Genomic DNA, 27,791 nt, shown 5'->3' on the forward strand with positions numbered 1-27,791 from the left:
TGTATCTTCTTGAATTTTACTGAGAATATTATCATTTTTTCCCTGCAGTTCTTTCTTGTTTCCCAAATTCCCAAATTGCTCTGGGATCAGTAGTTTTATTTGTTTCCTTTAGTCTTTTTCTTTCATGCTGCAGTTTCTTTTAATTTGCTTGAGGATCCTTGGTTATCTATTCTTAGTTAAGGGATAGGACTGGTAGCTGGTTTGTTTCTCTGTTGTACAAGCAGGGCTGTTTTCTAAATAGGGCTCTCCTCCATGAGGAAATTCTGACAGGAAACTTTGTGTGAACTTGGGGGAGGTATCAACTGACAGGCTATGAGTGGTCCAAATATCAAAATGAGGAGGCTTTGTTCTGTGGTACCAAATGCCATAGGACAAGTCACAGTGTTCCCTACAAAGTTTGTAAAATGATGTTAGAGATTTTGCCTGAAGCTAAGTACTGGAGCTGCATGTTCTCTACATGGGTGGAAAGGGCAGGGAGACAGGGGTTCTGGCTGATATTGACATCCCATGTGCAGACCTTCAGGTAATCTTTTTATCACCTCTACTTCTCACTGTCATCCTCCACTATACCTGCAGACACAGTCCAGAGCATCTCCAGGTTCCCCCATACTGACTGATGCCCACCAACTCAGCCTCTCCCCAGACTTCCTCCACCTAGGTCTCCAGAGGGACAGGGAACTTCCCATACTTTTCATCTCAGTCTGGTCTCATACCACTCTAGTCCTAGCAGTTAATATTTACTGAACACTAATCTTGTTCCAAGCATTCCAAAAATACAGTGTCACTTAATCTTTATTACAACTTTTTTTTTTTACAGAGAGAGAGAGAGATCACAAGTAGGCAGGGAGGCAGGCAGAGAGAGGAGGAAGCAGGCTCTCCGCGGAGCAGAGAGCCCGATGCGGGGCTCGATCCCAGGACCCTGGGATCATGACCCGAGCCGAAGGCAGAGGCTTTAACCCACTGCACCCAGGCTCCCCTCTTTATTACAACTTTACCACAACCTTATGAAGTAGGTGTTATTATTATCTTCATTTAATAGGAAGAAATGGAGGCTATAGAGTGGTTAATTAACTTAATACTATTAAATACTAATTATTAATATTATTAGCTCAATGTTACATCTTCAGTAAGTGACAGAACTGAGCTTTAAACCCGGATGATCTGAATCCACTAGTTCTATTTTAAACTACTATGTTATATTTTCACTCTTGCCCTAGCCTGTCTTGGCCTCTGACTATTCTGGATATTGTAAGTCTCATGTCTGTGGAAATTCTAATTAGTTATGGGGCCCTAAGTAAGCCTTTCTTGTCTCAAAGTTAAAGTTAGTGCCAAAAGGGATCTGGATTGGGGCCTTGCACCACCAACCCCTTTCTCATAACTGCAACATTTTTAAGATGATCCATCCTAAGTGACCTTTCTCTGGCCTGAGTTTCTGGTCTCCTCTAGATGTTTATAGGAAAGAAAAACTCCACCTTGAGCCAACATAGCAAACAGACAGACCCACAACTCTAGTATGTTTAGCTTTTATTCATCTACAGCTGGATAAGGGGGAAAACGGAGGCATGGAACTGGCCCCTCTCCAGGCAAGATGCCAACACTAGCTCTTGGACAATCCTGGATTGTATGGGCCTCATCTGAATGCCACATTCAGAGTCTTCCCCACCCTTCAGGATAGTTCCTCTCTTTCAAGAGAAGGAATACCTGGAAGTGTAAGAAAGCAAGAATTTGGGGATTGACCCAAGCCAGAAGTGAGATATCTGGGTGGAGATGCTCATCTGTGTCAGCTTTTTGTTGACCATCCTCCTTGAACTGACATACCGGGGACCTCCAAGCCCACCTCATCAAGCACAAAGGTTAGTTCTGGGATGAGGAAACAAAGTCTGGGATTTTTGAGAAAATTAGCTCTTTGAAGGGGAATAGGGAAAAGTTACTGGATCTGTTTTCTCAGTCCTACAACTCAGAAGCTAGGGGCAGAGAAAAGAGTTATTATTGCTAAGCACATGTCAGGTGCTGCACCAGAGATTTTAGAGTTACTCTTTCACTTAGTCCTCACAGTGTCCCCGTGACCTAAGCTCTATTATTATCCCCATCAAATAGAGGAGGAAACAGAGGCTCAGAGGTTAAGACCTAGTTAGGAAGTGGCAGAACTAAAATTTGAACCTAGGTCCATCTGATCCCAAATGCCTTCATTTCCCACTGCCCAACACTGAGAATGAACTAGGTGTATGTTATATGTGGGTAAATGGAAGGATCATGGCTTCAGAAAAGGTGAGGAAGAAGATCAGTATCTTAATTGTAAGTGACCTCAATCTCTGGGCCCATATAACACATTGGTAAAATGTGGACTAGAGTAGTATCTAGCTCAGAGAGTCAATTCGAGAGTTAAATAAGATCATGGGTGCCAGATGCTTATCATGCTTTCAGTGCATGATGGCATTTGTCAGATGTAATTTTTTATACCTAAGATCTTGAAGAGGAAGAAAATATATATGTTTATCACAGTGCCTTGCATAGAGTAGGGCTCAATGAATGACAGCCACTCTATTATACTCTAAAGCTTTGCTACTCAAAGTAAAATCCCTGTACTAGCAGCATCAGCATCACCTGGGAGCTTTTCAGAAAAAGGCACAATCACAGGCCCCAGCCCAGACTTGCAGAATCAAAATCTGCATTTTAACAAGATCTCCAGGAGATTCATGTGCACGTTGAAGTTGCTGAAACACTTGTACAGAGGTCCCTTAATTTGTGATCTCCTGAAAATCTGGTTCTGAGACTTGATAAAATTCACAGAATATTAAGCAGATTTATGAAATGGATGACAGAGGCAGTTTTCGCTCTCTGGTCTTCAGCTTCTCCACCTGTTCCCTGTGGTCTGTTCAGGAGTTCTGGGTTCCCAAGTACATGTTCCTAAGCACATGTAGGCCCATGGTAGAGTCTACTTAACCCATTTCCCTGTCTTCTCTCTCAGCTGTTGATGACAAGTTATTGTGTACACTCTACTGTGGTTTCCCACTGTACTCACACCTTGGTCACCTCTGTCCTGTTCAATCTACATGCTGAGGCCCATAAAACCACCTTTGACCTGCATCTGCCTCACCTTCCCTTTATCTCCAATTTCACTTATGTATGCCTGCTTCCAAACTTATTGTTTTATTCATTCGTGTGGACATTTGTTCATTCTTTTGTCCATTTTTTTCAGTAGAGCATAGTGATAAAGAGCATGCACTATGAAATCAGACTTCTTGAGTTTGAATCCTTGCTTTGCCAATTTTGGGTCTCAGGACAAGTCACTTCATTTCTCAGGGTCTCATTTTACACATCTGTAGAATGGAGATAAAATTAGGATCCACCTGCAAGAATTAAATGAGTTTACATATGTGAAAATGTCTGCTAAAATCAGTGCCAGGGACATAAGTCCCTGATGATATTAGCTTGATTATTTTTTTAGCAAACATTTTCTGATACCGACTGTGTGACTTGCACTGTGCTGGGTACTATGGAAAGAGGAAGATAAATTATACACAGTCCCAGATCCCAAAGAGTTCACAGTCTAATGGGGGACAGGAAAAAGGAAGCAGATAGTTTTAATAATATGCTGGGAGAAAAGAGAAGTGTGAATGCAGGATTATGGGAATGGTAAGGCCTACCAGGAGGCAGTGGTTAGTTCCCCCATCCCCAGGCAGTCAGAGAAAGCCTTACAGAGATGACACATAAACTGAGGCTTGAAATATGAGATATTCACCAGGTGAGCAAGGAGAAGGCAGGGCTGGGGAATTTCAATGTGCATGTGCCCATCACTTTAGAAATAACTGCAGTCCAGGGCACCTAAGTGGCACAATTGGTTAAGCATCCTACTCTTGATTTCAGCTCATGATCTTATGCTCCTGAGATCAAGCTTCCCCTCCCCCATCAGTGGGGAGTATGCTTGGATGCTCTCTCTCCCTCTCCCTCTGCCCTTCCAACTCATACTCTCTCTCTCTCTCTCAGATAAATAAATATTTAAAAAACAAAGAAATAACTGGCCCATAATGAGGAGACATGGCAAGGTTTTAAGCAAGATGTGACAATAATGAAATGGGGTGGGCTGGAGGGGCCAACTGGGAAACAGAGAGCTCAGTAATAAACCTGAAGGATGCTGAGGGCTGGAGCAGTGCAGTGTTGGTGGATTAGAAACCATAAACAGGGAGAAACAACCTGATGTATGTGAAAAGTAAGTAATACAGAGGTGCCAACCTGATTTCAGCTTGTCTGACCTGGTAGAAGACAGTGCCTTCTTTGAGATGATAAAAATGGGAGAAGGCACAGGTCAAGGGGAGTTTAGTGGGGACTCATTAGCCCATATAACACCTTAGGGTGAATTAGAAAAGGTGTGTCCCACCCCCCCCACCCCCCACCTTCTCGGGGAGAGGACTCAGATTTAGCAGTTGAGTAAGGCCAGCACAGGCAGTTTCAGTCTTTGCTCTGACCTCCTTCACCAGAGGGGGTCCTTGTACTGCAAACAACCTGCAAGCCTCAGCAATAGCCCTGGGCTTTGTCATCTGGAACCTTCTGGTTTTGATGAGCAGATGGCACTCCCTAGGTTAAGGAAAGTTTGGAGGATGTAAGATGTGTGCCCCTGGCAAGGGAGTTCACGGGAGAGGTGCTGAGGTGATTAAAGTGGGCTTCCTAGAACCATGATTTTCCATATAGGTAAGATTTGAAGGGACCAGAATCATTGCATGTGAGAAACCAGGGAAAGGAGAGAGGAACAAAGGCAAAACAGCTGGTATGAATTTGTAGTATGAAGGTTAACCAGAGAGGTTCCTGGTCAAATGATGCAAGGGCCAAGTAGTGGGGCAGAATTTGGATTTTTACTTCAATAGGGAAAAAAAAACCCACCAAAAGAATTTTTTTTTTTTTAAAAATTAGGCAAAGTAGGCCGGAGGAAATGTTCTTGGGCAGACTCTATGGAAAGTATGCTTGTTGGAGGCAGCGCATACACAGAGGCCCCAGTGTGCTGCTGCCTGACCAGCTCCACCCTACACCCCCATACCTCCCAGAAGACCTTGGGGGCATTGCCAGTCCAGCCCACCCCCAACACAAGTGCAGCAATAGTCTCTTTCAACTGCCTGGAAACACTTCTCTCCTGAGTGGTCTCTTCTGCAAGCTGCGTATCTTCCTCAAGTGTTCCTGTCAGACACTGCTTTGGTCAAATAACTTCACCCATGCTTCACCCCATATCTCTGCCTCAGTTTCTCCATATGTAAATGGAGATTGTTGTTTCTTCCTTTTACAGAGTTGCATGAATATTCTCTAGGACACTGAACTATATATCTACCATTCCTTAAAGGACAGCTCTGACCCATCCCTTCCCTTTTCAAGTTTTATCCCTAACTCCCTATTCTCCATAGCAAAAGTCTTCACTGCCATGTGAGCTCCTTGATTCTAGTATTCAAATCTCTATTCTCTAGGCCTACCCAAATACTCCAAATTTTCCTCCATGTCTTCTTTACCTGCACCTCTGCTCTAACTAAATACTTGCTGTTCCTTGAAATACATTCTGTGTTTTTATGCTGTCTATCCAGAATGACCATTATACATATAATTGTTGAGTACCTGCTGTGTGCCAGGCCATATTCCATGCACTGTGTATATAGCAGAAAATGAGACAGACAAAATCCTTGCACTAAAGGAGCTCATAGTCCACTGGAGAAGACAGACAAGGAAAAATTAAACATAGATGTATATGTCAGTTTATGGATAAGAAGTGTTACGAAGAAATAGAAAATAGAACAAGGGAGATACAGAGTGAATAGGAAGGTGCTATTTTAGAGTAATCAAGGATGTCCCTCTGATAAAATGACGTTTGAACAAAGACCTGAAAGAAGATAGTGTGTAAGACTTGCAAAGGTCAAGAGGAAGAGTGTTCTAAACTAAGGGAAAAGTCATTGCAGATACTCTGAGACAGGAGTATGCTGAACAAATTCAAGAAACAGCAATGAGGAAAGTGTGGATGGAGAAGAATAAGTGAGAAAAAGAGTAGGAGATTATGGGGTTAAAGAGGTGACAGTGAGCCAGACTGTGAAGGGTCATGGGGCCCTTGGTGAAAACTTTGGCTTTTACTCTAAATATAGATAGTCACAGAGAGTTTTGAGTAAAAAAGGGACATGGCCTCACTTAGGATTAAATGACATTTCTCACTGCTGTGAAGAGAACAGATACTAAAGAGGCAGAGCTTTACAGGGGGAAGCCAGTTAATAAGTCATTTGTCCAAGCAAGAGATGTTGGTAGTTTGAACTTGGGTAGTAATTGTAGGAGTGGTAAGAATTAGATTGTGGATGTATCTAAAGATAGAGCCAAAATTCCCTGATGGATTAGATGTGGAATGTGAGAGGAAGAGGGGGGTCAGGCATGACTCTAAAAATTTTCAGCCAAACAACTATTTCCTGAGATAAGGAGGACTGGGGAGGAGCAGACTGTGGAGGTGAGGGTGATACCAAGAACTAAGTTTGGGTTATGTTAGGCTTTAGGTATCTATTCGACATTCTAGTGGAAATGTCAAGTAAGCAATTAGATATGTACCTCTGGATTTCATGGGACAGGTAAACAAGAGAGATACAGATTTGGGAGTCATCTACATATAAATGATATTTAGAGCCATGGGAATAGATGACATCACCTAGAGAGGGACTGTAGAAAGAACAGAGGAGGGGAAGAGGAAGTTAAGAACAGAGTCTAGGAGCGTCCCAAAGAGTTAGATGCCAGGAAGAAAAAAAGCCAACAAAGGAATCTAAAAAGGCATGGTCAGTAAAAAACATGTATCCAAAGTCTCTCTGTTTTTCAGGCCTAGCACTAAGGCCACCTCCTCTAGAACCCTTTCCTAAAAGCTTGGGGAAAAAGTGATTCCTCTCTTCTTTGAAATTTATACTCTATTAGCTTCTTAGAGCAACGGGAAAAACTGGAGGGGTGTGCGGTGGTAAGCAGTCTTACTTGTATTCCATTAGTCTCTGAGTTCTCTGAAGTCAAGGCCCCCTCCCTACTCAGGCCAGATGCCTGAGCAGGGATTTGCATTTTGCTTTCACAATTTTTATCACATGTACCACCCACCATATTATTCACTTAATATAGTTTTTTAAAAATAGATGTACTTTTTAAGATTACCTAAATTAGTCTTATCTTAAGCAGCAATATTTGTGAGTTCATGGGTTCAATGTGCTAGTTATATTTTAATACATATTACAGTAGACACATAACAGTTACAATAAAAATGTTCAGTTGTGTCCCAACTTTTCATGTGCCAAAACATGGAATTCATTCAACACTTTGAGAAATGAAAAAGTCCCAGCACCAGGTCTACCATATGCCAACTGTGTGGTCTCCATTTCTCCACCTGAAAAATGGAGATGATGATAACTGCTTCACTTGATTTTATCTACCTGGACTCCCCTCTCTTCTGTTGTTCCTTTTCTCACCCTAGTTTTATGGTACGATTTTGCTCTTTCTCTCTTCCCATCCTCCACCCTTCTTTTCCTCCTTCTTTTTTTGTTTGTATCTTCTCTCTGTTTCGAACCACCTGTTTTTTTCCTTTGTCTATTTCTGTCTCTCTCATTCCTCATCTCTCAGGACCATCAACAATAAAGTCTATGTTGTGGAAGTCAAAGAGAAGCACCAGGCAAAGAAAATCTGTGAGAAAGCCCATCAGCAGGGAAATACAGTTGCTCATGTGGGCATCAGATAAGGCTTCATCCAGTATGAAATGTGACCAATTTCATCTTAACTGTGTGATCAGGAACTTACACATGTTTTCCCAGGGCCTCAGTTCCTACCTCCATGAAATGGAGATAATATTCTTTACTCCACAAGATTATATGAAGGTGACATAAATTAATTAATATTCAAACTTGTAAGAAAGTAGGTGTTCAATAAATGGGAGTTTACATTCGCATTTCCACTTTCCTCCTCCCAGCAGGATGTGGCTTATTTAAGAACTGGCACCTTCTAGTAAGGTTATATTCAGGTAAGATTTTTCTAAATTGAATCCTATTTCCTAAATGAGTTTCATTCTACTGGCAGAAATGTAAAGTCTTCCTTCAGTGTTTCCTCCCAGCTTCCAAAAGAGTTTCATCAAGCACATAAACTTTAGGTTTGTCTTCTACATACATATTAAGGAATTAATGGCATATAAAGAAGTTTACTCTAAAGCATGGGGAGAGGATGGGTGTGAGGGGCTATTTGATGGGAAAGAAGCATTGTGTGTAAATGGAAAACATTTTTCATAAAACAAAACATTAGCCAATTATTGTTCTATTCTACATTCATACTTTCACTCACAGAGTTTCTTTGTGTGTAAGCTGCCTGTGAATCAATTTCTCAGGCACAATATTTAGGAGTGTGAATGAGGGAGAGAGATTAATGAGCAGATGACAAACTATGGTTGAGGGATTTCGTTGAACTGGAAGCCCAGTCAGGTCTCCTAGGGCCAGGGTGGGCATGTGCAGAACTGGGCCATCTATCCATTTTCTTCCCCCTTATGAGATCTCACCCCCTTTCCACCTCCTCCCTTTCATGCTCAGGGACTAGAAGAAGAGAAGTTTGGAATCTCTACTAGCCCGGCAGCAGGTCTGGAGGCACTTTGCCCTGGTCTATGAGGGGCTGCTATAATGGCACCAGGGCCAGTACCTGGCAATGGTTAGCTTGAAGCGTGGCCAATTGGTCACAAGGCTGACTGTGGAGGTCACAGTGTCAGAAAGAATGGGAACTGGCTATGTTCACATACCACCTCTGAAGGCCAGCCACCTGTGTACCAACACCCACAGGGGAATGTCAGCAGCACTATGTGTCAACCATCATAATGGCCTCCCCGAAATCAGAAACTGCACTTGGGATTCCCTTTAATACCACTTCTGGCTGGACCTCACTGCCAAGATCCCTCTGCATTAAAATGACAAGGGGTAATGCTTGGACTTCAAGATATTTGTGCCATAAATTTGATCTGACCCATGCAAGCTATGTGAAATGAGCAAGTCCAATAACTTTTCAGTTGTGATTTCTTTTACGAAAAAAAAAATTTGCAGTAGGGGGTGCTGAGTGGGCTCCATTAAATCATGTGGTGGTAATACTGAAGTTGCAGAAGGCAACCTAGACAAGCCTGGCAATCCTCAAATGACCATTGAGAATGCAAGGGCAATGGGAAAACAGTGTGAAGTGCAGGCTGCCCTTGAGGATACCATCTCAGGCTCTCTAGGCCAGAGAACTGTCCCAGCTGCCAGCCTCGTTTTGAACACTACATCAAAAACTAATGATGTATTGTATGGTGACTAACATAACACAATAAAAATTAAAAAAAAAAGATGGAGTACCTGGGTGGCTCAGTGTAAAACATACAAACAAACAAAAATATATGACATACCGTATGGTGAAAAACATAACAAAATAAAAAAATATAAAAAATTTCATCTGCAGATGTTTGAAGTCCAGACTGGCTACATCAGAATCACTATGTGAGCTGTTAGAAATACAGACTCCTGGACCCCACCCTTCTGGATTTTGCTTCAGTAGGTTGGGGAGGGGCCCGGGAATCTATGTTCTTAACCCATTTGCAGGTGAATTTGGTATCCAGCCAGATTGGAAAACCACTGAGCTGGCCTACCCACCTCCTCTGGGAGATGAATGGACAGGCGCAGAGAAACCACTCATGCCATGTGGCCACCCTCACCAAGCTGTTTAGCTTGGAGGCCTTGCCTCATTTGAGCCTACTGACCCAGAGAGGCAGGGTGGTATACATACATAAAGGAGAGAGACAGACACACACAGACCTGGGTTCTGAACCCAGCTTTGACCTTTTCCTAAGGTGGGACCACAGGCAAATGACTCCACTGCTCCGCTTCACTATTCCCACCAGTGCAATGGGGAGATGCCATCCACAGCCCAGGACCATTGTGAGAATTTGAGAAAATGCCTTCCTTCAAATCACTGGTGCAGAGTCTCATGAAGATGTGATGATAACTGTAATTGTTCGCGTTATTGAGCACATACTAAGAACCAAGTATGGTTCCAAGTGCTTTATGTAAATGGTCTCATTTAATCCCCACAAACGCTGTCTATGAAATAGGAGCTATTATCATTCCCGTGCTACGGATGAGGAGACTGAGGCTTAGAGAGTGTGAATAACTTGTCCAGGGGCCCACAGGGAGCATCTGAGTCCTTGCAGCCTGCACTCTTAAGCCCTAAGCTATAAATGGCAGCTCCCTCCCCCTTCTTCTTAAAGGTTAAAGCAGAGGGTAGAGCCAATCCTGTGGGGAAAAAACAGAACAAAGACCTCTGAAAGGAAGGAAGCCAAGGGAATGTATGTAAGCAGAAGTCTCAGAGAGTATGGGGGCTCAGTTTGCCCCCAAGCTTCCTGACAGCTGTAGCAGGAAGAAGGGGGGAAGCAGAATTCCCAAGGTTCCATTTTCTGGAAAAAAGGAGGCACAGAGACATGTCTAAATGGACATTTGTCTTGGGCTGGAATTCCAGAAGAGCTGATCTTGTGGCCTGCTCGGCAAACATCCGGGACCAGAAAATCATCTGTGATTTCATGAGGCGCTAAAAGCCTTCTTCACACACGTGATTCTGAGAGTCAGAAGGCGGGGTGGCGGGCTGTGTGTGTCAGAAAACACATGAAATTCTATCCCAGAGGAGAACCTTGCTAGACTGCAATTTTCCACAGCAGTAAGGGGCATGGGAGGGGACCTAGGCCCTGTTTCTGTGTTTGTCTCTCTCCACAGCACACACCACACAGCCTCTGTGGGAGGAGACCCAGGTCTCTGGTCTAGGTGGGGACATGACACTCCTCCAGAGGCTGGGCCCAGGGACGGATGGCAAGTGAGCCAGGGCAAGGTTGTGGGTGAGGGTCAGACTTCTAGAGCCTGGGAGCTGTGGGGAGGGCTGGGTGGGTCAGCCTGGGCCTGCTGGAAGAGGCAGAGCAGGAGGAGCTGGCTGTGGGATTTGGAGAGGATTATAACACTGGGGCAAGTGGAAGGGTGCTGTAAGCAGGAGGAGCAGCGGGTGGTGCAGGGTTTGCTTTTCCCCATGCTCAGATATTGCCCCTTTTGATGTCATCCCTTTCTGCCTGGTGAGCCCTCCGTGCCACCCACCTCAATCCTTCCCACCCATACAGGGGAGGCTGACTCGTCCCCATCTACCAGGATTGAGAGGGGAGAGACCTGTGTCTGAATCACCTTCTGCCCAGCACTGCAAGACCCATCTGTCCTTTCCAGCTCAGGCACCATGGCCCACTTTGTGGTCCAGCACGATGTAATCATGGAGGGCATCGCTGGAGATGTGCAGATGAGGGGGAATGGAAATGGAAATGGAATGGAAAGAGTATGGGCTCTGGAGTCAGACAGGCCTGGCCAGTAATCTGGCTTCTGCAAACTGCTCATCTGTTTTTCCCTAGAGATCAGTGAAGACAAGTGAACACAGACAGAATGATGTATAGGCACACATGACTTCACACCATAGGAGACACATGTGCTTCCTCTAAGTGTTGGAGACTCAGAACTGCATAAATTGAATAAAACTCCAAATGAACCCGTTCCTTTTTTTTTTTCTTAAGACTCCACTTATTTGAGAGAGAGAGAGAGAGAGAGAGAGAGAGCATGAATGAGTGCAGGAGGAGGGGCAGGGGGAGGGGCAGAGGGAGAGGCAGAAAGAGAAGCAGAGGAAGAAGCAGACTCCCCACTGAGCAGGGAGCCCAACACAGGGCTCCATCCCAGGACCCTGGCATCATGACCCGAGCCGAAGGCAGGTGCTTAACCCACTGAAGCACCCAGGCACCCTGAAATGAATCCACTCTTGGTTGAAGTAAGTTATAGCCCACTCTTAACCAGTCCTTTTGGAAAGTGAACCATTGGCCAGTAATTGGTCTCTCACACTTTCTGTAGCTCTGATACTCTCATGTTCCCTCACACTTTTGTGTTTTAAAAATTCTTTTTGCCTCACCTGAGCCATCTGCCTAAACAGGGAGCCCTTAATTCTGAGCTCACACATTCATGAAGAATATGCAGAGATCTCATGCTCTGCCAGAGGGTTCCAGCATGGATCCAAGACCCTTGGCTTGACAACAACGATTGCATGGCTGCCTGAGATGTCTGGTCCCAGCCTTCCTTTCTTGCCATATCTCTCACCACCTGCGGCACGCGAACCACCCTCCAGCTGCCCCACACCACACCACACCACACCATACCACACCATACCACACCACACCACACGCCTTTCTTTAAAAACACCTGAATTTGCCACTCATTTGTGCCTGAGTATTTGCTCATACTCTCCGCTTGCCCTGGGAATGTCTTCTCCCTCCTTTCTCCATTGGTCCTCGTCCTTGAAGACCTTGCTCAAATGCTACCTCTCTGATGAGCCCAGCCCACTGACAATTTTCCCATCTGCTCTGGGCTAATATAGTGCTTTGGTAACACCTCTCCCCATGCACATATTTACTCATTCATTCATATGTGGATACATCACCACCAAGCAGAGCTACTCTAGCCCAGTCCTGCCCTCATTGATTCTGGGAACTCAGAAATGAGGTGGACACAACCCCTAGTCTGCCTTTGGAACATCCTAGCCCCCAAGCAGCCAGATACATAGACCTGTGACAGTCATAAATGGTTCTAAATGCTGCATATAAATCTGTAATGGGTTATGCACAGATACCACTGAGGAGGGTTCCAGGAAAGACTTCCTAAAGGAGTTGGCCTTTAAATTAGCCTGGGAAAAATATGAAGAGACTCTACCTCTGCTGGGGTCGTTGGGGTGAAGGGAATAGCAGATGCAGAGAGATGTAGGGGACAGTATGTGCAGAGGCACAGAGGTATGGTATAGCCTGTTGTGGAGGGAGAATAAAGTAAGTCTCCCTCTCCAAATAAGAGCTGAAGGTACCCTGCCAGTAGGTGGCAGCAGGGGCCTTAACCGGGTGTTCTATCCCGTGGGTGTGTTAACTGAGGTATTTGTCTGCATCCTCATTCTTTACCTTTTTGACCATTGCCTGGAGCAGAAACATAATCAGAACAGATGGAATTAGGCACTAAATAGCAAGACAGATACTCCCATTTACCGCGTGCCCTGAACTCTTGCATCCCCTATCAAGACCCCTCCACTGACCTCCCATTCCTGCTTGAGTATGCCCATCTTTCAAAGTCCTGCACATTCACCCCTTCATTCACTCAGTTGGGACTCCCTGGGTACCTAATCTGCTTTGCGCCCACTGCTGGCTGATGCTGGGAACCCTGAAGTGAATCACACGGAGATCCTATTCACTGTCTCTGGGTGAAACAGACACACACACACACACACGATGAAAAGTTCTCTGTCAATGACAAACACAAGCTGGGACGGATGCCATCATGAGGGAAGAAGGTGGTCAGGGAGGGCTCCCTGGCAGAAGTAAAGACTGAGCTGGGTGAAAGAATGCAAAAATGGATACCAAGTTGGGAGAGGGGCTGTGAAATGGGAAAGACATTCTAGCCAACTGAGGCCTGCACGATACAGGGAATGAAGGTTGGAAATATCCAGGGGTGTTTAGGGAGTTTCACGTAGGTTGGAGTTCCTGGAGCATTGATTTGAGATACAAGAAATGGTAAGAGGTGAGACCGAAGGCTACGAATGCTGCAGGGGTGTGATGAGGAACATGGAATAAGTCTTGAAGGTGACAAGGGAGCCATGAAAGGGAATAACATTATGGGGTTTGAGTTTAGGAAGACCTGACTGAGCAGCTGCTGCAAAGATGCATGGATGGGAGGGGCCGCGAAAGAAGGAGCAGAACCAAAGAGAAAGAAGCCTTGAATTTGGGTTTTGTTAGTCTGGAATGGAGAGGAGGGGTGGGCCTGGGATATATCCAGCAGATTAAACCAGCAGGAATTGGTGGCTGGTTGGATGTGGGGAGTGAGGGGCACAGGAAGATTCAAGGGCGATGCTCAGGTTTGTATCTGGAGTGACCATGTGGATGATAGGGTCTGTAAAGGACAAAGGCACACAAAGGCAGGATGGGGGAAATATAGCAATTTATTGTTTGGGCAAAATACATTGGCGGCATCTTCAGACGTCCAAGGGACTGGGTCCAACAGTGATCAGGTATGCAGTTGTGGAGGGGGAAGAGTGGAGAGCATTGGACAGGAGAAAGATGTGGTACTGGGTCATCATGGAGATTCAGGGACTGACAGTACAAGAGCTAGGGAAGTGGCCCAGGGAGAATGTGTTGAGCCAGAAGAGCAGATCCACGATGGCAATTGCTAAGGTCCAGCAGCCACTGATCTCCTCAGCTCTCTGGGTGTCTAGCTCCACCAGCTGCCAGCAGTCTGCTCAGAGCTCTATATCCCCACCACTTCCCTCCATTGTGTTACACAAGCATAATCATTCTCTTTGCTTGCCATGACTGAAAAAAAAAAAATCAGAAAGCACTGCTTAAGGGACAGGGGGAGAAAATGGAACTCATGTAAGAGACTGAATCAAATGGGCCAGAGAACTGGTTGGAGAGTAAGGAGAGTTTGCCATCTGAGTTTCCCAGGACAGAAGATTCTTCTTGGGACCAAAAGTGATCGCCAGTTGTGAAACACATCAGGGAGATGCAGTCTGATAAGAATCAAAATACACGCACGTGCACCCAAATGTTTATAGCAGCCATGTCCACAATAGCCAAACTATGGAAAGAACCTAGATGTCCATCAACAGATGAGTGGGTGAAGAAGCTGTGTTATATATATACAATGGAATACTATGCAGCCATCAAAAGAAATGAAATCTTGCCATTTGCGAAGACGTGGATGGAACTTGAGGGTATCATGCTTAGTGAAGTAAGTCAATCGGAGAAAGACAACTTTCATATGATCTCCCTGATAGGAGGAAGTGGAGATGCAACGTGGGGGGTTTGGGGGGTAGGAAAAGAATAAATGAAACAAGATGGGACCGGGAGGGAGACAAACCATAAGAGACTCTTAATGTCACAAAACAAACTGAGGGTGGCGGTGGGGAGGGGGATAGGGAGAGGGTGGTGGGGTTATGGACATTGGGGAGGGTATGTGATATGGTGGGTGCTGTGAAGTGTGTAAACCTGGCGATTCACAGACCTGTACCCCTGGGGCTAATAATACATTATATGTTTATAAAAAATAAAAAATAAATTAAAAAAAAAAAGAATCAAAATACTCCTATTGAGTTTGGAAACCAGCTAGGTACTGTTGCCTCTAGTGAGAGAGGAGTCAGTGTGTGGTGGGGGCTGAAGCCAGTCTGTGGTGTGGAGAGCAATAAACTGGACGTGAGCAGACCACTGTAGGTGATGATTCCATTACCTCGGTATGCTGCAGGGAGGAAGTTTTGATGGGATTGGGATCAGCGGGGATTGTCTTAGTGGATGGAAAAGACACAACACTTTCCATATCCTAAAGAAGACCCAGGAGCTTGTGTGGGGCAGGTTGGAGAGGAGGGTCTGACTGGCGGGGGAGGTGCTGGAGGCTGGGAGGGCATGGGGTCCAGGACAAGACTGTTTTGTCCTTAATAGAGGAAGAGGTGTATGGGTGTGCGAACCCTGCGCAAGGGTGGGGTGGGCAGTCCAAGGGACATGGCCTGGTGCCCTTAATTTTCTTCATTAGGAAGGAAAGGAAACATTTACTCCAAGTGAGGTGGCATGGCAGCTGAGGGGAGCGTGAGAGGGTGGTGACCTGGGTCATGCCTCTGGCTTATAGGATGTGAGGTGTGAGGCCACCAGGGAGCCTGGGACCATGAGGAGATAGGAATGTGATTTTCCCAGAAACTCTCACCTGCCCAGGCTATGGGAGGAATCTCAGGACAGCAGGGCTCTGCCTTGGGCCTGGGCAGTGGCACGGTGGATGACCCAGGCCTTTGAGAACTGCTGTAGAGCGCCAGGAGAAAGTGGAGACAGAGCCCCCACATGCACGTGTGAATTAACTCAAAGGCTGGAGTGGAGGGAAAGAGCAAGATGTCCTCCCTTATCCTCCTTTCCCCCTGGGACAGGAGGAGATAGTGTGTCCAGGCTTGTGATCAGAGAGCGCCTGAATGGCAGAGAGGAGAGTAAAGCTGGCTGTCCCAAGGCAGAGCTTACTTCAGGCTACTGAGCAGCACGGACCCTCAGCAAGCCCATACTTCCCTAGGCTGAGCTGACACTGACCTTGGGGGCCCTCCCAGCATCCCCCTTCCACTTCCCTCAGCTATTCCAGCCCCCAAGCTCTGCAGAGGGGAGATGGAGTGGGGGAAGGGGGTCAGCAGCCAATCACATCCTTGGCAGCCCAAGGCATCTGCACCTGGTCTAACCAATCCCCTCTGAACAAACAGCTCACTGGGCCTCTGCTCCCTCCTTCCCTGCCTACTCTGCCCAGCAACAGCAGAAAGGAGGCTTAAGGAAGAGAGGGAGGCCCTGCAAACTCCCAGCCCCTGGCAGCAATGGAGCTGGGCCCCTGGCTCACTCTATAGAGGGAGGTTAAAACAATACTTACAGTTCCTGGAGCCCAGGCAAAATGTCCCCAGGGGCCCTCGGGACTGTGCAAGTCAGCTCTCATGAACAGGAACTCACATATTACAGAGATCCTGATCCTTGGATCCTTGGGCCACAAGCCAGCCTCATTCACTCCACAGTTCTGGGGCAGGCCCTGGGCTGACAGCCTGAACAGCAGAGACACAGCTCTGGTAGAGGAGGTGGACATTGAAACAAACAATCGCAGAGATGTCTATTTAACTAGAAGCAGAGAGAAGGCCTAGGAAGGAAAAAGGCGCAGGGTGTTATGCCGGAGAATAAGAGGGGAACTGATTTAGACTGCCTTTCCTACTTCTTGTTGGTTTCACTTCTTTTTGTCCAGATTTACGAGGGTGATTTTATTCATTATTTTGCCCCCAGAAGCCTCCCACCTGTCAAGAAAAACGTGGTATTCGTTGTTGATACAAGCGGCTGGCTCTATGTTTGGCACCACGATGAAGCAGGTAACAAGGACCCGGCAGACCTGTTATAGCTCTTGTTTTAGAAGGCTCAGAAAGCAGAGAGTGCAGGAGCAGTGGTCCCCTGGGACCAGAGACTCTACCTCCCATGACCCTGGGATCTTAGAGGCCAAGGCTTACCTTGGGGTCCTGGTACCTCGCACATTCAGGAGCCACGTAGACCTGAAACCACAGAATACTGGGAACATTGAAACATTGGACAAGGGGGCTGTAACCATCAAGACCCTTAACCACAAAACTTCAGATCACCAAGGGGCCCAGAGTCATAGAACCTTCAAGCTGGAGAACTCTGGTGTCATAAAGCCTGAGTCAACATATAAAAAGGAAACCATAGTCAATTTAGACTCTGAACCTTCCAGAGGCCACAGGTTTGTTTTGTCTCGTTTTGTTTATTTTACCTCAAAGCCAGAAAAATACAGTGCACTGGCGTTGTAGTGTTTAGAAACTACAAAGTCCTGGATCCATCTAGATTTAAAATATTGTCGCCCTTCTACCAGAGCACCCTTAAAATGGAATACTGGGGCCATAGGCCAAAGAGATTTTGAGTTTAGAGCCTGAATCCATAAAGTTCTGGAAGCAGTATTTTGAACTACAACACTCTGGGACTCTAGAATGATAAAGTCCAAGTGACCTGGAGCAGTACAATCTATGGGCCTTAAAGTTCTGAACCACAGAGCCCATGGGACCCAAGTCTACTAACTTGTATTATACCAGAGTGTAACCAAACTGGGGGAAGGGAAATATTGAGAGCTGTCTTTTGTAATCTCAAGTGTAGGGGAAAGGCTATACCCAACTCCCAACCTTCCTAGCCTACCCATCCCAACGAAGGTCAGGAAAAAGCTGAGGAGCACTTGTGGAGGTCTTATTTCAGGGGCATAGGTGCCCTCAGTCTTTTAGAACTGAGACCTGAGCATGGAACTACGAAATGCTTCTCCTTCTCCACACAATATCACCACACGCACTGCACTCCTGCATAACAATAGGAGATTATAGCTGATGGAACTGGAAGCTTAGAGTCTTTAAGAAAGACTATCCCAAGCAACCCAAGACAATAGAGGAGTCAAAAACAAGGATCCTAAGAGAAATTTTTGCCTCTGACACACGCAACTGTTAGCACCTAGCAAGCACAACCTAATTCCTGGCCGGATAAACATAGAATCTCCCACCAAAGGCCTATTTACCTAGGATCTTTTAACGTGATACATCATGTCTGCTTTCACCAAAAACTTACAAGCTATGCTAAAATGAAAACAAAACACAGTCCAAAAAGATGAATCAACCATAAGAACCAGACTGATATGGCAGAGAAATTATTAGGCCTGGAATTTAAAGTGGCCATGACTAATATGCTAAGGGCTCTAATGGGAAAAGTGGATAACATGCAAGAATAGACAGGTAATGCAAGCAGAGATGGATACCCTAAGAACAGAAAAAGTGAATGCTAGAAATATAAAACACCATAACAGGAATGAAAAATGCCTTTGGTGGGCTCATTAGGAGACTGAACATGGGCAAAGAACAAGTCAATAAGCCTGAGGATATGTTAATAGAAACTTCCCAAACTGAAAAGCAAAGAGAAGAAAGAATGTAAAACAAAATAAGAAAAAAGAGAATATCTAAGGACTGTATACAATTACAAAAGTATCACATATGTGTAATGGGAACACCAGGAGGAGAAGAAAGAAAATAACACAAGAAACATTTGAAGGATTACTGGGTACAGATTTTCCAAAATAAATGACAGCCACTAAACCACAGGTCTAGGAAGCTCAGAGAGCACCATGCAGGATAAAAAAAAAAAAAAAAATCTACACATAGGCATATCCTATTCCAACTGCAGAAAATCGAAGAGAGATTTCTTTAAAAAAAAAAAAAAAGCCCGTGGAAAATATCACCTTACTTATACAGGAACAAGAATAGGAATGCAACAAAAAGAGAGTGAAATGAAATATTTACCATGTTGAAGAGAAACAAAACAAAACAAAGAGCCCCCAAAACTACCAGCCTAGAGTTCTGTATACAGCAAAATTGTCTTTCCAACGTGAATGAGATAGGAAGACTTTATTAGCCAAACAAAAACTGAGGGACTTTTTGCCGGTAGACCTGCCTTGCACAGGTAAATGTTTAAAGAAGTTCTTCAGAGAGAAGGGAAATGGTCTAGTTCATATACTTGGGTCTACATAAAGAAAGGAAGAGTGTTAGGAAAGGAATGAATTATGGTAAAAGAAACTCTTTTCTTTTTTAATTAATAGATCTAACAAAAAGAGTTTGCTCAAAATAGTAATAGAAATAATGTGTTCAGTGAATACAGCTTATAGATAAGTGAAATTAATGACAGCAATGTTATATAAGAGCCAGGAGGGATGAATTGGAAATATTCTTTCATGAGGTACTTGAAGCTGTATAGTGTTTTCTGAAAGTGGACTTGGATTAGTTGTAAAAGCACATTGCACACTCTAGGGCAATCAATAAGAAAAAAAAAATTAAAACCATAATGGCTCTGCTAAAAGACAAGAGAAAATGGGATCATATAAAACACTCAATTAAAACCACAGAAGACAGAAAAATAGTATAAGACCGAAAAAAGGAAGGAAGGAAGGAGAGAAGGAAGGAAGGAAAGGAGAGAGGGAGGGAGGAAGGAAAAGAAAAGAAAATCAAGGGTAGCAAATAGAAAACGGTTAAAAACATGGCAAATATTAATCTATCCATAACAGTAATCACTTTAACCATGCATGAATGGTCTAAATACACGTATTAAATGACAGAGACTATCAGTGTTGATTAAAACAAAACAGAACCTAACAAAAACAAACAAACAAAACCAGACCCAACTCTGTGTTGTCTACAAGAAACCCATTTTAAATAAAAAGACACAGATAGACTAAAAGTCATGGTATGGAAAAAAAAAGATATCCCATTCTGAACACTAATCACAAAAAAGCTGGAGCAGCCATATTAATTTCAGATGAAACAGACTTTAGAGCAAGTAAGTTATCAGGGATAAGGAGATGCATTGTGAAAAGAAACAAAGAGCAAATTTCCCTGACAGATAACACACTGGTTGATCTCTTGGTAAATATGGCGTTGTTTGCATGGAGGATCTGATTCACAAGACCTATAAAGTATTACTGTAAAGTATTTCAAAGAACCAAAAAACTTCCAGGGGCCCTGCAAATTATCTTCTCCATGAAGTGGAATGAAGAAAAAGATCACCCATTTTGTGGAAGGCGCAGTTGCTGGCAATAGGGAAGACCAGATGAACAGCTTATTAGAAGGATAAACTAAGGTATCTGCCATCACTATTTCTGCAGTTTGGCCAGTTAATAAACCATGACTGCTTTCAGACTGAAAAAAAAATCTTATATAATTATATAATGGCTCTCCAAGAAGACACAGCAATCCTTAATGTGTAATGCACCTAACAATAGAACGTCAAAAGACATGAGGCAAAAACTGTTAGAACTGCAAGGAGAAATAGATGAAACCACTGTTATAGTTAGAGACTTCAGCTCCCTTCTATCACAAATGGGCAGATCCAGCAGGCACAAAATCAGTAAGGACATAGTTTAACGGAACAGCACCATTAATCAGTTGAATAATTGACATCTACACAGTACTTCATCCAACAGCAGCACAATACACATCCATCTCCAGTTCACATGGAATGTTTGCCAAAATAGACTACCTCGTGGGCCATAAAACACGCCTTAACAAAACAAAAGAGTATAAATCATACAATAAATACATGCTCTCAGACCATGTGGAATTAAACTAGAAATCAATAACAGACAGATAGCTGGAAAATCTCAATGGATTAAACGACATGCTTCTAAAAACATGATTTGTCTCTGGTTAGCGGGAGATTCTCAGGAAGGGCCATCATGCTCTATGTTGCAGTCCTCTGAATGAAAACAAGAATGAGTGGCTAAATCCTTAAAACCATGCAACATTTAGGCCTTAGTACCTTGTATAGAAATAACCTTTCAGTCTTGAGCAAGACCTCAGCCCCCTATTCCAGAATGTGTGACCTCTACCCTGAGCTCATCCTCTGATCCCCTTGAAAGCATCCAAAGCGTCTTCTATCAGTTTAAGGTATAGAGAAAGGTGGGTCACAAGTGATATTCCCTGTGGTCTCTGAAATCTATAACAATATAAAACTCGGAAGGCATAATGTTTAACACCTCCAAAATATGGATTTGCGTCCGTGGTTCATCAGTGACTAGTTGTGTGACCTTGAGCAAGTCACCCTGCCTCTCTGAGCCTCGGAGTTGTCACTGATAAAATGGGTATAATATCAGTACCTTTTCCATTGTGTTGCTATGACGATTAAATGAGCTGATGCATCTAAGTATTTGGCACAGTGCCTGAAACATAACAAGTGCCCTGTAAGAGGTACCTAACACTAGGACCTACATTCCCTATTCCCTGAAACTCTTATGTGCCTAGCCCTATGCTAGGTATTGTTGTGGAGAAGGGAGCCAAAAGGAAGAAGTATTCAAAGCCCTGTTCTCAGAGGGCTCAATATCAGTGTGGAAAATGAAAACATTCTACAGATGACAGCCAGCAAACCATCTGGGACAGGGACTATCTGGGTACAAGGGGCATGGGTCAGAGTAAGCAATCAAGGAGAGAAGGAGCAGTGAAGGTATGACTAAGTAAAGGGGAAGTGGAAAGGTCTGTTACCTAAAGGGCACAATAAGAGTAAAGTTTGGGGTGGGGGGGGGAATGGAATCTGGTTTATCTGGGGACTGAGGAGAGGATCTGCCTGGAAGAAATGGAAGGTGAGGTAAAAGAACAGATTACATAGGGCAGAACCAGAGCTTGCAAAGTCACCCAAAGGAAGTTACAAAGACCCAGAATCATAAAGCCCTTAAGCTTTAGGGTCCTGGAATCACTGAATCCTGGGTCGTGGGGTCCGGGAACCATGGAACACACAGGGTCCGAGCACCCTGAAAGCATGGAGCTTGAACCTTCTAGACCACCACTGTCTAATAGAACTCTCTTGATGATGGAAATGTTCTGAAGTTCTGAGGTGTCCCATACAGTAGTAGCCACTGCTCTGCAATAACCCTCGTGTGGTTATTGGGCCCTTGAAATGTGGCTACTGCAAGTAAAGGAACAGTTTATTTATCATTTTCCTTTAATTTTAACCAGCTTACATTTAAGTAGCTACATGTGGCTAGCAGTTTCCATTGGACAGTGCAGTTCTAGGATTATAGCATTTTGACCCCGAGAATTCTAGACTTACGGAGTGCCAGAGTCAGAGAGTCTTAAAACCGTACCACACTTAGGCCTTAGTACCCTGTATAGAAATAACTTTTCAGGGGCACCTGAGTGGCTCAGCGGGTTAAAGCCCCTGCCTTTGACTCGGGTCATGATCCCAGGGTCCTGGGATCGAGCCCCGCATCGGGCTCTCGGCTTGGCGGGGAGCCTGCTTCCTCCTCTCTCTCTGCCTCCTCTCTCTCTGCCTACTTGTGATCTCTGTCTGTCAAATAAATAAATAGAATCTTTAAAAAAAAAAAAAAAGAAAGAACTTTTCAGTCTTGAGCAAGACCTCCAGCCTTGGTCCATCTCCTTCATTTCACCCATTCGCACAGACTGAAAAGGCCACGAACGTGATCCTGGGTGGTGTGCAGGTCAACGACCACTTCAACATCATCACCTTTTCTGACTCGGTTAGTGTCTAGCTAGCATCCAGAATATCCACAGCACCAAGGACTACCTGGGTCACATGGAAACTGGTGGTTGTAAGTGTAGACCCACCCACTCAAATGGATGGGCTGTGGTAATGTGGGGAATTCCTTTTTATTTATTTATTTATCTATTTTAGGTAGGCCCCACACCCAACATGGGCCCCAAACTCATGACCCTGAGATTAAGAGTCACGTGCTCTACTGCCTGAGGCAGCCATGTGCCCCAGATATGGGGAATTCTTGAAATGCTCCCTTTGTTCCCCTGTCCACCTCACCTCTCACAATACGTGAAACATCACTATTATATTTTATACAAATATGTCCCTTCATCCTTCTGCGTCCCCTTTCCTAGTTAAAAGAACATAGCACTATGTATTTTAGGGCACATTCTTCTCTGGCCCTGAGTTTCTTTAAAGCGCATACTCAGAAAAATTTGCCAAAACTTTTTAAAATCAATAATCTATGTATGTATTTCCAAGCACTTGGTCAAGCTGCTGCCCTGATTCTGGCTTTTGATCAATCGTCTCTCAGAGAAGTACTGAAGTCTCCCCCACTCGCCACCTCTGGTAAACTCAGCCCTTCCTTCCCCTATAGCATGGAGGTGGGGTTGCTATCACTGAGGAGTTGCCTGTCTGACTAGAGATGGAACTAGAGGGTATCATGCTTAGCGAAATGAGTCAATCGGAGAAAGACAACTATCATATGATCTCTTTGATATGAGGAAGTGGAGATGCAAGGCGGGGGGGGGTTGGGGGGAGGTAGGAAAAGAAAAAATGAAAAGATGGGATTGGGAGGGAGACAAACCATAAAAGACTCAATCTCAAGAAACAGACTGAGGGTTGCTGGGGGGAGGGGGGATGGGAGAGGGTGGTGGGGAAATGGACATTGGGGAGGGTATGTGCTATGATGAGTGCTGTGAAGTGTGTAAACCTGGCGATTCACAGACCTGTACCCCTGGGGATAAAAATACATTATATGTTTATTAAAATAAAAAAATAAAAAAAAAAGATATCCCCCCAGGAAAGAGGCAAATCGTAGTCTGAGACAGGGAATGATAAAAGCCAAGGACGTGTGGGCCCCACTGTCAGATCTCAGGGAACCCGTGTGGGGGCAGGGGTGTTGGGAAGGATAAGCAGCAGAAACAGTCTGAGCAAAGATGAGAAATGACTGAGCCTGAGAGGTTGGTGAGGTGTCTGAGGTGTCTGCAATGGGGATAGAAATAACTAGAAAACATGGTCTCACGGTCTGCTTCCCAATTAGGGACCAACATCAGTGCAGCTCTGCTACAGCATAGCATTGCTAAACCACAGCAATCAGGAGACTGGTCGGGGCTGCAATGTGGGGAGGATCCATCTCATCATCTTCCTGACAGATGGGGAGCCCACAGCCAGTGTGATGACCCCTAGGGTGATCCTCTCCAACATCTGTCAGGCACTGGGCAACAGGGTGTCCCTTTTTAGTTTGGCCTTCAGGGATGAGGCTGACTTCCCATTGCTGTGTCACCTGCCCCTGGAGAACCAGGGAGCAGCCTGGTGTATGTATGAGGGCACTGATGCAGCCCTACAGCTGAAGGGCCTCTATGAGGAGATCTCCATTCCTTGCTGGCAGACGTGCATCTGGACTACCTGGGAGGCTTGGTTGGGGCCTCCCCTTGGACCTTTTCCCCGTTATTTGGTGGCTCAAAATTTTGGTGGTGGCAGGACAGGCGCAGGCAGGCAGGTAGGAAAGCAGGAACTTGGCATCCACCTGGCAGCCTGTGGCCCCAAGAGTCAGCTTCTTGTGGCCTGCCACAGTGAGGCAGCCACCAGCAGAGCCAGAAGAACTCTGGTGTCCCAGGGGAGTGGGCCTACAACGTAGCCCACTTCACCTGCTGCCTCTGGGCCTACACCACCAGTGGAGAGTTGCTGAGGGATGCTTCCAAGCCTGTGACACTACCACTCGTCGCCTGCTGGCCACCAATGTCCTCAACCTGTCCCCTGAATACAATGTTGTCACACCTCTGACTTCACTGGTCATGGTGCAGCCCAAGGAGGCAAGTGGGAAGGTCAGATCACAGATTTCCACTGCAGCTGTACTAGGCACCATTATGCCTTCATCCACCAGCAGACCTGGCCTCGGGACAGGCACAGCCCAGTCAGCCTTGTTACCCAAGGTCTCTCCCAAATTAGGGCTTGTGAAACCAAGGTCCTACTTATCCTCAATGGCTCCTGCTTCTACAGAAATTATGTCCAGTTCCAAGGAGTTGGAGCCACTGGCTCAGGACACTAAGTACCTTATCCACCCCAGCACACCCCAAATCCCCAAATCCTACACAACAGGATTCTGGCACTTTGGTTCAGCCAACTCTCAGAACAACAACTGCTGCCTTTGGGCCCTCAAACTCTGGTGCCCTATTGCTTCTGAAGCCCAGCGTGCCATCACACCAGAATCCTGGTACCCTATTACCCATGACTGCCAAGACACAAGTCCCACTTCTGAATCCTGGCACCCCATCCCAGCCCAAAGCTGGCATTGTGAAACATGATATTGCACTGTCCTCCAAACCTGGTGTTCCATCACAACCCAAACTGGATGCTCTATCACATTCCCAACTTGGGGTACTCACATCACAGCCACCCAAAACCTTGCCACAGGCCAATCTCCATGCTTCAGATCTTCAAACACCTATCACAAAACTAGACCAAAGGTTCCTGCTCACAAGACCCCAAACAATCTGTCACACCCTAAACCCAGCATCCTCTTAACCTAACATCCCTAAAATCCTAACACCTCTCTCTCTCTCTTTTTTTTTAAAGATCCCATTTAATTATTTGACAGACAGAGATCACAAGTAGTAGGCAGAGAGGCAGGCAGAGAGAGATGGAGGAAGCAGGCTCCCCGCTGAGCAGAGAGCCCGATGCCGGGCTCGATCCTAGGACCCTGAGATCATGACCTGAGCCGAAGGCAGAGGCTATAACTCACTGAGCCACCCAGGCGCCCCGGTCCCAACACCTCTTAACTCTAATACCCCAACTCCCCCACATTACCCAAACTTATCATTTTCCAAACCTAGGACCCCAATCCCCAATAAACCCAAAACCCCGTTACCCCCCCAGACCTGCCAGACCAATGCCCCTACCTCCTCAGGATCCAAACACATTCACAAGCACAACCTCAAGTCCCGCAAGTCCCAGCAAGACCATGACCACCTCTGTCTTTGGAGCACCCCTCCCAATTCCCTTTGACTCCACCTTGCCCTTTCTGCTGCCCTGAGAAAGCTCTGGCTTCAGCAGGATCTGCTGCTGGGGCCCCAAAACACCAGGCAAATTCTGGGACTACCTGTGTCAGAAGTCCCAACAATGGGCCTCTCCAGCAGCTCCAGGCCTATGCCAGAAGGCAGCCCCCAAACGTGCCAGTCTTGCTGCCTTCTAGCATCCTCCCTGAGGTGGCCAGCCTGCTCCATCTCCCTGAGGAGCTAGAGCTGCTGTCTGAGTCAATGGTGGAGTCCATGACCATGGAGTCCTTGAACCCACCAGCTTTCTATACCTTCCTCACTCCTGATGAAGATGATGAGTGCCACGGGCAAGAGGTCAAGCCATGAGGAGGAGGTATGAATGGAGAGCTCTGGGAACTAGGAATGTACAAAGCTTCTGCAGATTCTAGTGATGACAGTTGCCAGTTTGCTTGCTTTGAGACTTTGAATCAGCTACTTAACCTCTCTGGGCCTTAGAACCTAAGCACAGAATTAGAGGCCCTGAGAGAGGAGGGATATTAAGACTGGGAAAGCGAAACAGAAAGAAACTGATCAAGCTGTGGTTTTGACATTTGCTTTCTTGGGCAAGAGAATTGCTCATGTTTCCCAAACAGGGTAGGAATACAGGGTTCTAAGTGGAGGCATCACTGGGTAAGGCAGGTCTGATTAGTTCTTTTGTGCTCTATATACAGCCCTGCTTAAGGAGAGGGGTACACAAATTGGAAATGATAACAATTATCCTTAAATTTCCTAAAGACTGTGAAGTAATAAAGGTTAACATTTTTTAGCCCTTCGTATGTGCAGGTACTTGTCTATGTATTGCTCTTTTAGTCCCTCATTTAATACACATACACACACTCACACACACACACAACCTGTGGATACCTGCATTTTACTCATGGGGAAACTGAAGTGCAGAGAACTGAAGTAACTTATTCCATGTCACACAACTAGTAAGAGATTTGGGCCTACATCATTTGGTTGCAGACTGAATGTGCTCCACCACTCCATTGTTCTCTCTTCCTAAGAAGAGCAACATTTCTTGGGAGACATTATAGGGCAGGATTAGAACCAGTTGGTGGTGGCAGTAAGTCACAGGGATACAAATTTGGGCATGAGATCCTTGACATGCCCCTTTCCTTCACCACCCGCCAATATCCCATCCATCTTCAATTCTTGGCAATGTTGCCTCTGACATATTTGCCAAATGCACCCAGTTCTCACCACCCCAACTGTCACTATCTTAGGGCAGACTACGATCATGTCTACCCTAGAAAACTGTTCCAGTATCCTCACTGGTCTCCCTGCTCCCTCTCTCGGGATATCTTTCTTTCTTTCTCTTTCTTTCTTTCTTTCTTTCTTTCTTTCTTTCTTTCTTTCTTTCTTTTCTTCCTTCCTTTCTTCTTTTTTTTTTTTTGCCATTCTTCCTCAGCAGCAAAAGGATTATTTAAAAACAAAGACTGCTTCATGTCCCGCTCCCACTTAACCCCCTCAAGAGTTTCCCATCTTACCTAGAATGAAGCCCAAAGTTCTTTTTATACCCGACAAGGCCCTACGTGATTTGCTCTCTATCCTATACCCCTCTGACCTCACTTTTTCCCACTCACTCTCTGAACTCTATCCATCCCCCCACCCTGGCCTCCTCTCCGTTCCATAATGGGCCCTGCCTCAACCCCATCTCCACTAAGGGACCGCTCTCAAGCTGTTCTATTTGATAACCGCTCTGACCTTACATACCCTGGCCCCTGTCTACCATGCTCATCTTTTGCATTGCCACTCAAATTCTAGATCACAACTTAGATCTTGGCTCAGATGTCCTTCCCACCCTCCCCCAACCACTCCAGACTTCATCAAATATCTGTAATTCCCTCAGTCATTTAAGTAGTTTTTCTGGGGCTCCTGGC

At 45.4% G+C, this 27,791-nt stretch overlaps 1 pseudogene across 1 annotated transcript; it reads left to right on the forward strand.

Moving 5' to 3' along the window:
- Nucleotides 1-457: 457 nt before the first annotated feature.
- Nucleotides 458-26,235, forward strand: LOC308337364 (inter-alpha-trypsin inhibitor heavy chain H6-like; annotated as a pseudogene). Its single transcript has 10 exons — nt 458-523; nt 1,691-1,853; nt 2,969-3,124; nt 7,603-7,714; nt 8,553-8,779; nt 11,138-11,307; nt 16,827-16,947; nt 22,560-22,709; nt 23,916-25,396; nt 25,629-26,235. The product of its transcript is annotated as an inter-alpha-trypsin inhibitor heavy chain H6-like (transcript).
- The last annotated feature ends 1,556 nt before the right edge of the window (nt 26,236-27,791 follow it).

Source organism: Martes martes (genome assembly GCF_963455335.1).
Source record: "Martes martes genome assembly, chromosome: X".
NCBI lineage: Eukaryota > Metazoa > Chordata > Mammalia > Carnivora > Mustelidae > Martes > Martes martes.